This window comes from Poeciliopsis prolifica, unplaced genomic scaffold (genome assembly GCF_027474105.1).
Source record: "Poeciliopsis prolifica strain line A6 unplaced genomic scaffold, Auburn_PproV2 SCAFFOLD336, whole genome shotgun sequence".
In the NCBI taxonomy this organism is placed as follows: domain Eukaryota; kingdom Metazoa; phylum Chordata; class Actinopteri; order Cyprinodontiformes; family Poeciliidae; genus Poeciliopsis; species Poeciliopsis prolifica.
Genome location: NW_026562711.1, coordinates 1,483 through 16,490, shown reverse-complemented (window position 1 = coordinate 16,490; position 15,008 = coordinate 1,483). Strand labels below are relative to the sequence as shown.

General features: G+C 49.0%; 1 pseudogene; it reads right to left on the bottom strand.

The window, feature by feature from the left end:
* Positions 1 to 1,766: 1,766 nt before the first annotated feature.
* LOC129357905 (transmembrane protein 198-B-like) lies at positions 1,767 to 3,175 on the bottom strand (annotated as a pseudogene).
* Positions 3,176 to 15,008: the final 11,833 nt, after the last annotated feature.

Sequence of the window (15,008 nt, the reverse complement as noted above, 5' to 3'; positions counted from 1 at the left end):
AGTCTTTAGAAACATGATGACTTTAAACTGCTGAGCAAAATAAATAAAACTCCAAATAAATAAATAAATACAGCATGTCTTCATTCCTGTTGGACATTAAAATAAGTGCAGAGTGATTCTGTACAGGTTTCCTGCTTGTTGCCGATCGCAGCAGGAAACTAAACGCATCACTTCCTGTACACGGTTCTCCTCTAAAAACAAGTTTCACATTTTACCAGACATGTTACATCATCCTAAATAAAGAAAAACACCATGGAGGAACCAGACGGTCCGATTCACCCGTTCACACCGGCACCTCAGGCTGGATCAGAACCAAAGAGGCTAACGCTAGCTTTATGTTAGCTTCTTATTAGCAGAAGGTACACGCAGATATATCTATGTTCATGGGCTAATTGGACAAACTAATGTGTAATGTAGCACATTAGCATTGTGCTACATTACACATTAGTTTATGTGGCCGGTAAACTTTCAGTGAAATAAAGTTTTGGAATCTGTGTAAAAGTTTTGTTTACATGAATCAATTTCAACTCAATCTTTTAATGTAAAAAGTAAATAGCTCCAACATTCAAAATGGCTGCCATGCTAGATGCTGCAGTGTTAGCAGTTCAGTACTCAAGATGTTTTTTCTAAAATCCAATTCAGACTTTAGCTTCCGCTAAGACGGTTCCACTTGACGTCTGAATGGATGTTGAGGTGAGTTTGGTGTTTGCATGATGAAACAAAAAGATAAACATGTTTTTAGAGGAACTTCAGCTGTTTGAGGCGGCGCTGGTCCCACACCAAACGGGTTTCTGAAACCAGTTTCCAGGTGTTAGGGAGGTACCGGTGTAAACAGAACACTCTCTGTGGGAAACAACTAAACCCGGTTTGGTATTGCAATGGTATCGCTTCAAGAGAAGCGTCCAACTGAGCAATTGGGTTGGCTGACCTGGCAGTCCAAGGAGAGGCGAGGCAGTTTGACACGACAGCAGAGTTCTGTCCAGCACCAAGGGAGACCAAGAGAGTCCAAGGGAGACCAGGGGAGACCAAGAGAGTCCAAGAAAGTCCAAAGGAGACCAGGGGAGTCAAAGGGAAACCAGTGGAGACCAAGGGAGTCCAAGGGAGTCCAAAGGAGTCCAAGGGAGTCCAAGGGAGACCAAGGAAGTCCAAAGGAGTCCAAGGGAGTCAAAGGGAAACCAGGGGAGACCAAGAAAGTCCAAGAAAGTCCAAGGGAGACCAGGGGAGTCCAAGGGAGTCCCCTCCATTACACAGAAAATGTCTCTTCTGGTTTCACAGAAGGTCATCGTGGTCCAGATTGCACAAAGAAAACACGTTCAGTCGGTGTTGAGCTGTTCTTTCCTGGTCAAGCTCAATGATTTGTTTGAGCCGGTTGCTTCTGCAGAACTAATGGACAAGTTGAATGGTGACCCAGAGATGGATGGTGACCCGGATCTTTGACCAATCTGGTGTTAGAACCTGAGCTGGGTTCACAGTGGAACCACTGGAGTTGATGTCTGAAGATGGAGACAGAAAGCTCACAACCGGGTCACTGGGTTCCTTTAGGGTTGGAGTCGTGGTGTGTGTGTGTGTGTGTGTGTTTATCGTCTGCATGCATCACAAAGTCAGTGGCTAGCTTAGCTCCTTAGCTACAGCAAGCCCAGCTATCTGTCAAGACTTTGCAGATTGTCCCTGCCGGGTCAGAGGTCAACACCAGGAGGTTGCCTGTCAATCCGGTGGTCGGTGGCTGTAGGCCGTTCCTCCTGATCAGGCCTGTGAGGGATCAGAGGTCAGGCCCGGAGAGGCGGCCCCGCGGCCCCGGTGAGGGGCGTCGTGGAGCTGCAGTCGTAGCCCATCTCCACCACAGCGTGAGCGCCTCCTACCAGCCGGCCAGGGAAGGGCTGCGCCTGAACCTGCCGGTCCCGGAAAACTCTGGATGTAACTCTGGAAGGAAACACAGAGACGGTTGAGACTGGGAGACTCTCCACCATCCGCCGGGACACAGACGGCGCGACGCTGGCTACCGGCGACAGGACGTCGGTCGTAGCGGCGGATGGGGTTGGGCTTGCGGCGGTAGGCGGGCTCGGTGTTGAGCTGCTTGGCCTGGTTGTGGTGGGAAGAGCCATGTTGCTGCTTCTTCTTCTTCTTGTTGCGGTAGCGGTCGTCTCGTTGACGAATCCGCATCACCTGCATCCTTCGCTGCTGGCGGCTGATGATCACTGAGGACAGACAGGAAGTGTCGCAAACATCAGGGCGCGGCGCCTGGCGGCCGGCGCCCGGGTCAGATTGGGTTTCCTCACCTTTGGTGTGGGAGTATCCCTCGGCGGTTACCTTCCACTGAACTATGACCCCCAGCAGGGTGAGGGACGGCCACACCCCCAGCACCAGCCAGGTCATCCAACACACCGGCTTCCCCGGCTCCACCTTGATCCGCTCGTAGATGTAGAGCAGCAGCGCAAACAGCTCCAGGAAGTAGTCCAGGGCCACGGTGATGACGGCGGCGCCGAACGCGGCGGTGGACAGCGTGGTGAAGAGGCGCTGCCACTGCAGCGTCAGCACGGCGAACAGCATGCCGAGGCCCAGCAGCACGCCCAGCGGCACCCAGACGGAGCGCGACGGGGCCTGGGACAGCTCCGCCATACCCACCAGGGTGGCCACGCCCACCAGCAGCCCAGCAGCAGCCCCACCATGAACAGCCCCACGCTGCGCACCAGCATGGTGACCAGGCCGCACAGCGTGCCGACGCCCAGCCCGATGCCCACCGAGGCCTCCACGCTCAGCTGGGTGTCCAGGACGCGCTCCTTGTAGCACAGCATGAAGATGACCACGGAACCGAACATCAGGCCCGTCAGGAACATCACCGCCTTGAAGCAGCGGTAACCTGCGGGAACGCAGGAGGGTCACAACCAAGATGGAGGTCGAAGGCAGGAACCGGTCAGGTTCCGGTCGGATCCATCAGAACTCACCGAAGAAGCAGTAGATGATGCCGAAGAGGCAGCACATGGAGCAGACCACAGAGGGGACCACCGAGTAGCGGCCCCCGGGGTCCAGGCAGGCGTCCTGCTGGGCGTCCTGCTGGACGTCCTGCTGGACGTCCGGCCAGCCGGACCGCGGCTCCAGCAGCGTCGTCTCCAGCGTGGTCGCCATGGCAATGAGGAGCAGGTCAGGAGGTCAGAGAGCGGCGCTCAGGTGAACGATTTCACCTGCAGAGACGGACAAGAGAAACAAAGGAGAAAGATTAAAGAACAAAGAGAAACTAAACTCAGAAGACATGCAGAGAGAACGGAGACATCAGGAGACATCCAGAGAGATCCGGACAGATCCAGAGATCTGGACAGATCCAGACAGATCCGGACAGATCCAGAGAGATCCAGACAGATCCAGAGAGATCTGGACAGATCCAGAGAGATCTGGACAGATCCAGACAGATTTGGACAGATCCAGACAGATCCGGACAGATCCAGAGAGATCCAGACAGATCCAGAGAGATCCGGACAGATCCAGAGAGATCTGGACAGATCCAGACAGATCTGGACAGATCCAGAGAGATCTGGACAGATCCAGAGAGATCCGGACAGATCCAGAGAGATCCGGACAGATCCAGAGAGATCTGGACAGATCCAGACAGATCTGGACAGATCCAGACAGATCCGGACAGATCCAGAGAGATCCGGACAGATCCAGAGAGATCCGGACAGATCCAGACAGATTTGGACAGATCCAGACAGATCGGACAGATCCAGAGAGATCCGGACAGATCCAGAGAGATCCAGACAGATCCAGAGAGATCCGGACAGATCCAGAGAGATCTGGACAGATCCAGACAGATCTGGACAGATCCAGAGAGATCTGGACAGATCCAGAGAGATCCGGACAGATCCAGAGAGATCTGGACAGATCCAGACAGATCTGGACAGATCCAGACAGATCTGGACAGATCCAGACAGATCTGGACAGATCCAGACAGATCCGGACAGATCCAGAGAGATCCGGACAGATCCAGAGAGATCTGGACAGATCCAGACAGATTTGGACAGATCCAGACAGATCCGTACAGATCCAGAGAGATCCGGACAGATCCAGAGAGATCCGGACAGATCCAGAGAGATCCGGACAGATCCAGAGAGATCTGGACAGATCCAGACAGATTTGGACAGATCCAGACAGATCCGGACAGATCCAGAGAGATCCAGACAGATCCAGAGAGATCTGGACAGATCCAGAGAGATCTGGACAGATCCAGACAGATTTGGACAGATCCAGACAGATCTGGACAGATCCAGAGAGATCTGGACAGATCCAGACAGATTTGGACAGATCCAGAGAGATCCAGACAGATCTGGACAGATCCAGAGAGATCCAGAGAGATCCAGACAGATCCAGAGAGAACGTCCTCATATTTAATGACGAGACCAGAGGTGGGGCTTGAAGCCCAAGCTTTGTTGCGCTGTACAAACTGACCTTGTGTGAAATGGAAGGTCGTCATCAGACCCTGTGGGTTTTCAGTTCCTGGATCTGCTGGGGCTTGAATTTCTTTTCATTTCTCGTTTTCATGCGTTGCCGCGTCCAGGCCGGACAGTTCTGGGACAGAGCAACAGGTTCTGCTCGCTGGCTCTTTCAGGCTGAGACGTTCACATAAAACCAGGACGCCACTTGATCTACCTTCTTCCCCCAGCAGCAGTTTCGCCTGCAGACGGAATTTGGCGCAGCGGATCTTTACAATCCATCGTCTTTTTAAGTCAGGATCGATTGCAGATCCATGAAAACTGAAATAGTAATTATATTTGGAAACGCTCTGTTGCAACGCCACAGAGTTCATGGAGTTGCTGAAATTGCTGTTGAAATGCAATCAGCGTCACTCAAAGTGGAAACAACGAGCCGCATTTCCATGAAGACGTGACGTCATCACAAGAGTCCAATCAGGCTGCTGCATGCCTATAGAGCCCCAACATGGCAACCTGTCAACTCAACATGGCAACCTGTCAACTCAAACATGGCAACCTGTCAACTCATCATGGCAACCTGTCAACTCATCATGGCAACCTGTCAACTCATCATGGCAACCTGTCAACTCACATGGCAACCTGTCAACTCATCATGGCAACCTGTCAACTCAACATGGCAACCTGTAAACTCAACATGGCAACCTGTCAACTCAACATGGCAACCTGTCAACTCAACATGGCAACCTGTCAACTCATCATGGCAACCTGTCAACTCATCATGGCAACCTGTCAACTCATCATGGCAACCTGTCAACTCAACATGGCAACCTGTCAACTCAACATGGCAACCTGTCAACTCAACATGGCAACCTGTCAACTCAACATGGCAACCTGTCAACTCAACATGGCAACCTGTCAACTAAACATGGCAACCTGTCAACTCAACTCAACATGGCAACCTGTCAACTCATCATGGCAACCTGTCAACTCAACATGGCAACCTGTCAACTCAACTCACATGGCAACCTGTCAACTCAACATGGCAACCTGTCAACTAAACATGGCAACCTGTCAACTCATCATGGCAACCTGTCAACTCATGGCAACCTGTCAACTCATCATGGCAACCTGTCAACTCATCATGGCAACCTGTCAACTCAACATGGCAACCTGTCAACTCAACATGGCAACCTGTCAACTCAACTCATCATGGCAACCTGTCAACTCAACATGGCAACCTGTCAACTAAACATGGCAACCTGTCAACTCATCATGGCAACCTGTCAACTCAACATGGCAACCTGTCAACAACATGGCAACCTGTCAACTCAACATGGCAACCTGTCAACTCAACATGGCAACCTGTCAACTCAACATGGCAACCTGTCAACTCAACATGGCAACCTGTCAACTCAACTCATCATGGCAACCTGTCAACAACATGGCAACCTGTCAACTAAACATGGCAACCTGTCAACTCATCATGGCAACCTGTCAACTAAACATGGCAACCTGTCAACTCATCATGGCAACCTGTCAACTCAACATGGCAACCTGTCAACTAAACATGGCAACCTGCCAACTCAACATGGCAACCTGTCAACTCAACATGGCAACCTGTCAACTCAACATGGCAACCTGTCAACTCAACATGGCAACCTGTCAACTCAACATGGCAACCTGTCAACTCAACATGGCAACCTGTCAACTCAACATGGCAACCTGTCAACTCAACATGGCAACCTGTCAACTCAACATGGCAACCTGTCAACTCAACATGGCAACTGTCAACTCAACATGGCAACCTGTCAACTCAACATGGCAACCTGTCAACTCAACATGGCAACCTGTCAACTCAACATGGCAACCTGTCAACTCAACATGGCAACCTGTCAACTCAACATGGCAACCTGTCAACTCAACATGGCAACCTGTCAACTCAACATGGCAACCTGTCAACTCATCATGGCAACCTGTCAACTCAATCAACATGGCAACCTGTCAACTCAACATGGCAACCTGTCAACTCAACATGGCAACCTGTCAACTCATCATGTCAACCTGTCAACTCAATCATGGCAACCTCAACTCAACATGGCAACCTGTCAACTCATCATGGCAATCTGTCAACTCAACATGGCAACCTGTCAACTCAACATGGCAACCTGTCAATCAACATGGCAACCTGTCAACTCATCATGGCAACCTGTCAACTCATCATGGCAATCTGTCAACTCAACTCAACATGGCAACCTGTCAACTAAACATGGCAACCTGTCAACTCAACATGGCAACCTGTCAACTCATCATGGCAACCTGTCAACTCATCATGCAACCTGTCAACTCAACATGGCAACCTGTCAACTCAACATGGCAACCTGTCAACTCAACATGGCAACCTGTCAACTCAACATGGCAACCTGTCAACTCATGGCAACCTGTCAACTCATCATGGCAACCTGTCAACTCAACATGGCAACCTGTCAACTCAACATGGCAACCTGTCAACTCAACATGGCAACCTGTCAACTCAACATGGCAACCTGTCAACTCAACTCAACATGGCAAACCTGTCAACTAACATGGCAACCTGTCAACTCAACATGGCAACCTGTCAACTCATCATGTCAACCTGTCAACTCAACATGGCAACCTGTCAACTCAACATGGCAACCTGTCAACTCAACATGGCAACCTGTCAACTAAACATGGCAACCTGTCAACTAAACATGGCAACCTGTCAACTCAACATGGCAACCTGTCAACTCATCATGGCACCTGTCAACTCAACATGGCAACCTGTCAACTCAACATGGCAACCTGTCAACTCAACATGGCAACCTGCCAACTCAACATGGCAACCTGTCAACTCAACATGGCAACCTGTCAACTCAACATGGCAACCTGTCAACTAAACATGGCAACCTGTCAACATGGCAACCTGTCAACTCAACATGGCAACCTGTCAACTCATCATGTCAACCTGTCAACTCAACATGGCAACCTGTCAACTCAACATGGCAACCTGTCAACTCAACATGGCAACCTGTCAACTCAACATGGCAACCTGTCAACTCAACATGGCAACCTGTCAACTCAACATGGCAACCTGTCAACTCAACTCATGGCAACCTGTCAACTCAACATGGCAACCTGTCAACTCATCATGGCAACCTGTCAACTCAACATGGCAACCTGTCAACTCAACATGGCAACCTGTCAACTCAACATGGCAACCTGTCAACTAAACATGGCAACCTGTCAACTCAACATGGCAACCTGTCAACTCATCATGGCAACCTGTCAACTCAACATGGCAACCTGTCAACTCAACATGGCAACCTGTCAACTCAACATGGCAACCTGTCAACTCATCATGGCAACCTGTCAACTCATCATGGCAACCTGTCAACTCAACATGGCAACCTGTCAACTCAACTCAACATGGCAACCTGTCAACTCATCATGGCAACCTGTCAACTCAACATGGCAACCTGTCAACTCATCATGGCAACCTGTCAACTCAACATGGCAACCTGTCAACTAAACATGGCAACCTGTCAACTCATCATGGCAACCTGTCAACTCAACTCAACATGGCAACCTGTCAACTAAACATGGCAACCTGTCAACTCAACATGGCAACCTGTCAACTCAACATGGCAACCTGTCAACTCAACATGGCAACCTGTCAACTCAACATGGCAACCTGTCAACTCAACATGGCAACCTGTCAACTCAACATGGCAACCTGTCAACTCAACTCAACATGGCAACCTGTCAACTCACATGGCAACCTGTCAACTCAACATGGCAACCTGTCAACTCAACTCATCATGGCAACCTGCCAACTCAACATGGCAACCTGTCAACTCAACATGGCAACCTGTCAACTCAACATGGCAACCTGTCAACTCAACATGGCAACCTGTCAACTCATCATGGCAACCTGTCAACTCATCATGGCAACCTGTCAACTCATCATGGCAACCTGTCAACTCAACATGGCAACCTGTCAACTCAACATGGCAACCTGTCAACTCACATGGCAACCTGTCAACTCATCATGGCAACCTGTCAACTCAACATGGCAACCTGTCAACTCAACATGGCAACCTGTCAACTCAACTCAACATGGCAACCTGTCAACTCAACATGGCAACCTGTCAACTCAACATGGCAACCTGTCAACTCAACATGGCAACCTGTCAACTCAACATGGCAACCTGTCAAACTCAACATGGCAACCTGTCAACTCAACATGGCAACCTGTCAACAACATGGCAACCTGTCAACTCAACATGGCAACCTGTCAACTCAACATGGCAACCTGTCAACTCAACTCAACATGGCAACCTGTCAACTCAACATGGCAACCTGTCAACTAAACATGGCAACCTGTCAACTCAACTCAACATGGCAACCTGTCAACTCAACATGGCAACCTGTAAACTCATCATGGCAACCTGTCAACTCATCATGGCAACCTGTCAACTCAACATGGCAACCTGTCAACTCAACATGGCAACCTGTCAACTCAACATGGCAACCTGTCAACTCAACATGGCAACCTGTCAACTCAACATGGCAACCTGTCAACTCAACATGGCAACCTGTCAAACTCAACATGGCAACCTGTCAACTCATCATGGCAACCTGTCAACTCAACATGGCAACCTGTCAACTAAACATGGCAACCTGTCAACTCAACATGGCAACCTGTCAACTCAACATGGCAACCTGTCAAACTCAACATGGCAACCTGTCAACTCAACATGGCAACCTGTCAACTCAACATGGCAACCTGTCAACTCAACATGGCAACCTGTCAATCATCATGGCAACCTGTCAACTCAACATGGCAACCTGTCAACTCAACATGGCAACCTGTCAACTCAACATGGCAACCTGTCAACTCAACATGGCAACCTGTCAACTCAACATGGCAACCTGTCAACTCAACATGGCAACCTGTCAACTCATCATGGCAACCTGTCAACTCATCATGGCAACCTGTCAACTCAACTCAACATGGCAACCTGTCAACTAAACATGGCAACCTGTCAACTCAACATGGCAACCTGTCAACTCAACATGGCAACCTGTCAACTCATCATGGCAACCTGCCAACTCAACATGGCAACCTGTCAACTCAACTCAACATGGCAACCTGTCAACTAAACATGGCAACCTGTCAACTCAACATGGCAACCTGTCAACTCAACATGGCAACCTGTCAACTCATCATGGCAACCTGTCAACTCATCATGGCAACCTGTCAACTCAACTCATGGCAACCTGTCAACTAAACATGGCAACCTGTCAACTCATCATGGCAACCTGTCAACTCATCATGGCAACCTGTCAACTAAACATGGCAACCTGTCAACTCAACATGGCAACCTGTCAACTCATCATGGCAACCTGTCAACTCATCATGGCAACCTGTCAACTCAACATGGCAACCTGTCAACTCAACATGGCAACCTGTCAACTCATCATGGCAACCTGTCAACTCAACATGGCAACCTGTCAACTCAACATGGCAACCTGTCAACTCATCATGGCAACCTGTCAACTCAACATGGCAACCTGTCAACTCAACATGGCAACCTGTCAACTCAACATGGCAACCTGTCAACTCAACTCAACATGGCAACCTGTCAACTCAACTCAACATGGCAACCTGTCAACTCAACTCAACATGGCAACCTGTCAACTCAACATGGCAACCTGTCAACTCAACATGGCAATCAACTCATCATGGCAACCTGTCAACTCAACATGGCAACCTGTCAACTCAACATGGCAACCTGTCAACTCAACATGGCAACCTGCCAACTCAACATGGCAACCTGTCAACTCAACATGGCAACCTGTCAACTCAACATGGCAACCTGTCAACTCATCATGGCAACCTGTCAACTCATGGCAACCTGTCAACTAACATGGCAACCTGTCAACTCAACATGGCAACCTGTCAACTCAACATGGCAACCTGTCAACTCAACATGGCAACCTGTCAACTCAACATGGCAACCTGTCAACTCAACATGGCAACCTGTCAACTCAACATGGCAACCTGTCAACTCAACATGGCAACCTCAACAACATGGCAACCTGTCAACTCAACATGGCAACCTGTCAACTCAAACATGGCAACCTGTCAAACTCAACATGGCAACCTGTCAACTCAACATGGCAACCTGTCAACTCAACATGGCAACCTGTCAAACTCATCATGGCAACCTGTCAACTCATCATGGCAACCTCAACTCAACTCAACATGGCAACCTGTCAACACTAAACATGGCAACCTGTCAACTCAACATGGCAACCTGTCAACTCAACATGGCAACCTGTCAACTCATCATGGCAACCTGCCAACTCAACATGGCAACCTGTAACTCAACTCAACATGGCAACCTGTCAACTAAACATGGCAACCTGTCAACTCAACATGGCAACCTGTCAACTCAACATGGCAACCTGTCAACTCATCATGGCAACCTGTCAACTCAACATGGCAACCTGTCAACTCATCATGGCAACCTGTCAACTCAAACATGGCAACCTGTCAACTAACATGGCAACCTGTCAACTCAACATGGCAACCTGTCAACTCATCATGGCAACCTGTCAACTAAACATGGCAACCTGTCAACTCAACATGGCAACCTGTCAACTCATCATGGCAACTGTCAACTCATCATGGCAACCTGTCAATCAACATGGCAACCTGTCAACTCAACATGGCAACCTGTCAACTCAACATGGCAACCTGTCAACTAACATGGCAACCTGTCAACTCAACATGGCAACCTGTCAACTCATCATGGAACCTGTCAACTCAACATGGCAACCTGTCAACTCAACATGGCAACCTGTCAACTCAACATGGCAACCTGTCAACTCAACTCAACATGGCAACCTGTCAACTCAACTCAACATGGCAACCTGTCAACTCAACTCATCATGGCAACCTGTCAACTCAACATGGCAACCTGTCAACTCAACATGGCAACCTGTCAACTCATCATGGCAACCTGTCAACTCAACATGGCAACCTGTCAACTCAACATGGCAACCTGTCAACTCAACATGGCAACCTGTCAACTCAACATGGCAACCTGTCAACTCAACATGGCAACCTGTCAATCAACATGGCAACCTGTCAATCATCATGGCAACCTGTCAACTCACATGGCAACCTGTCAACTCACATGGCAACCTGTCAACTCACATGGCAACCTGTCTCAACTCAACATGGCAACCTGTCAACTCATCATGGCAACCTGTCAACTAAACATGGCAACCTGTCAACTCATCATGGCAACCTGTCAACTAAACATGGCAACCTGTCAACTCAACATGGCAACCTGTCAACTAAACATGGCAACCTGTCAACTCAACATGGCAACCTGTCAACTCATCATGGCAACCTGTCAACTCATCATGGCAACCTGTCAACTCATCATGGCAACCTGTCAACTCAACATGGCAACCTGTCAACTCAACATGGCAACCTGTCAACTCAACATGGCAACCTGTCAACTCATCATGGCAACCTGTCAACTCACATGGCAACCTGTCAACTCAACTCAACATGGCAACCTGTCAACTCAACATGGCAACCTGTCAACTCATCATGGCAACCTGTCAAACTAAACATGGCAACCTGTCAACTCAACATGGCAACCTGTCAAACTCATCATGGCAACCTGTCAACTAAACATGGCAACCTGTCAACAACATGGCAACCTGTCAACTCATGGCAACCTGTCAACTCAACATGGCAACCTGTCAACTCAACATGGCAACCTGTCAACTCATCATGGCAACCTGTCAACTCATCATGGCAACCTGTCAACTCAACATGGCAACCTGTCAACTCAACATGGCAACCTGTCAACTCATCATGGCAACCTGTCAACTCACATGGCAACCTGTCAACTCAACATGGCAACCTGTCAACTCAACATGGCAACCTGTCAACTCATCATGGCAACCTGTCAACTCAACATGGCAACCTGTCAACTCAACATGGCAACCTGTCAAACTCAACATGGCAACCTGTCAACTCAACATGGCAACCTGTCAACTCAACATGGCAACCTGTCAACTAACATGGCAACCTGTCAACTCAACATGGCAACCTGTCAACTCAACATGGCAACCTGTCAACTCAACATGGCAACCTGTCAACTCATCATGGCAACCTGTCAATCAACTCAACATGGCAACCTGTCAACTCAACATGGCAACCTGTCAACAACTCAACATGGCAACCTGTCAACTCAACTCAACATGGCAACCTGCCAACTCACATGGCAACCTGTCAACTCAACATGGAACCTGTCAACTAAACATGGCAACCTGTCAACTCAACTCAACATGGCAACCTGTCAACTCAACATGGCAACCTGTCAACTCAACATGGCAACCTGTCAACTCAACATGGCAACCTGTCAACTCAACATGGCAACCTGTCAACTCAACATGGCAACCTGTCAAACTCATCATGGCAACCTGTCAACTCACATGGCAACCTGTCAACTCAACTCAACATGGCAACCTGTCAACTCACATGGCAACCTGTCAACTCACATGGCAACCTGTCAACTCAACTCAACATGGCAACCTGTCAACTCATAAACTGTCAACTCAACTCAACATGGCAACCTGTCAACTCACATGGCAACCTGTCAACACATGGCAACCTGTCAACTCAACATGGCAACCGTCAACTCAACATGGCAACCTGTCAACTCATCATGGCAACCTGTCAACTCAACATGGCAACCTGTCAACTCAACATGGCAACCTGTCAACTCACATGGCAACCTGTCAACTCAACATGGCAACCTGTCAACTCAACATGGCAACCTGTCAAACTCATCATGGCAACCTGTCAACTCATCATGGCAACCTGTCAACTCAACTCAACATGGCAAACCTGTCAACTCAACATGGCAACCTGTCAACTCAACATGGCAACCTGTCAACTCATCATGGCAACCTGTCAACTCAACTGGCAACCTGTCAACTCATCATGGCAACCTGTCAACTCATCATGGCAACCTGTCAACTCAACATGGCAACCTGTCAACTCATCATGGCAACCTGTCAACTCAACATGGCAACCTGTCAACTCACATGGCAACCTGTCAACTCAACATGCAACTGTCAACTCATCATGGCAACCTGTCAACTCAACATGGCAACCTGTCAACTAACATGGCAACCTGTCAACTCAACATGGCAACCTGTCAACTCAACTCAACATGGCAACCTGTCAACTCAACATGGCAACCTGTCAACTCAACATGGCAACCTGTCAACTCAACATGGCAACCTGTCAACTCAACATGGCAACCTGTCAACTCAACATGGCAACCTGTCAACTCAACATGGCAACCTGTCAACTCAACATGGCAACCTGTCAACTCAACATGGCAACCTGTCAACTCAACATGGCAACCTGTCAACTCATCATGGCACCTGCAACTCTCAACATGGCAACCTGTCAACTCACATGGCAACCTGTCAACTCAACATGGCAACCTGTCAACTCAACATGGCAACCTGTCAACTCAACTCAACATGGCAACCTGTCAACTCAACATGGCAACCTGTCAACTCAACATGGCAACCTGTCAACTCAACATGGCAACCTGTCAACTCAACATGGCAACCTGTCAACTCAACATGGCAACCTGTCAACTCAACATGGCAACCTGTCAACTCAACATGGCAACCTGTCAACTCAACATGGCAACCTGTCAACTCATCATGGCAACCTGTCAACTCAATCATGGCAACCTGTCAACTCAACATGGCAACCTGTCAACTCAACTCAACATGGCAACCTGTCAAATCAACATGGCAACCTGTCAACTCAACATGGCAACCTGTCAACTCAAACATGGCAACCTGTCAACTCAACATGGCAACCTGTCAACTCAACATGGCAACCTGTCAACTCACATGGCAACCTGTCAACTCAACATGGCAACCTGTCAACTCAACATGGCAACCTGTCAACTCATCATGGCAACCTGTCAACTCAACATGGCAACCTGTCAACTCAACATGGCAACCTGTCAACTCAACATGGCAACCTGTCAACTCAACATGGCAACTGTCAACTCAACATGGCAACCTGTCAACTCAACATGGCAACCTGTCAACTCACATGGCAACCTGTCAACTCAACTCAACATGGCAACCTGTCAACTCAACATGGCAACCTGTCAACTCACATGGCAACCTGTCAACTCATCATGGCAACCTGTCAACTCAACATGGCAACCTGTCAACTCAACATGGCAACCTGTCAACTCAACATGGCAACCTGTCAACTCAACATGGCAACCTGTCAACTCACATGGCAACCTGTCAACTCACATGGCAACCTGTCAACTCAACATGGCAACCTGTCAATCAACATGGCAACCTGTCAACTCAACATGGCAACCTGTCAACTCAACATGGCAACCTGTCAACTCAACATGGCAACCTGTCAACTCAACATGGCAACCTGTCAACTCAAATGGCAACCTGTCAACAACATGGCAACCTGTCAAA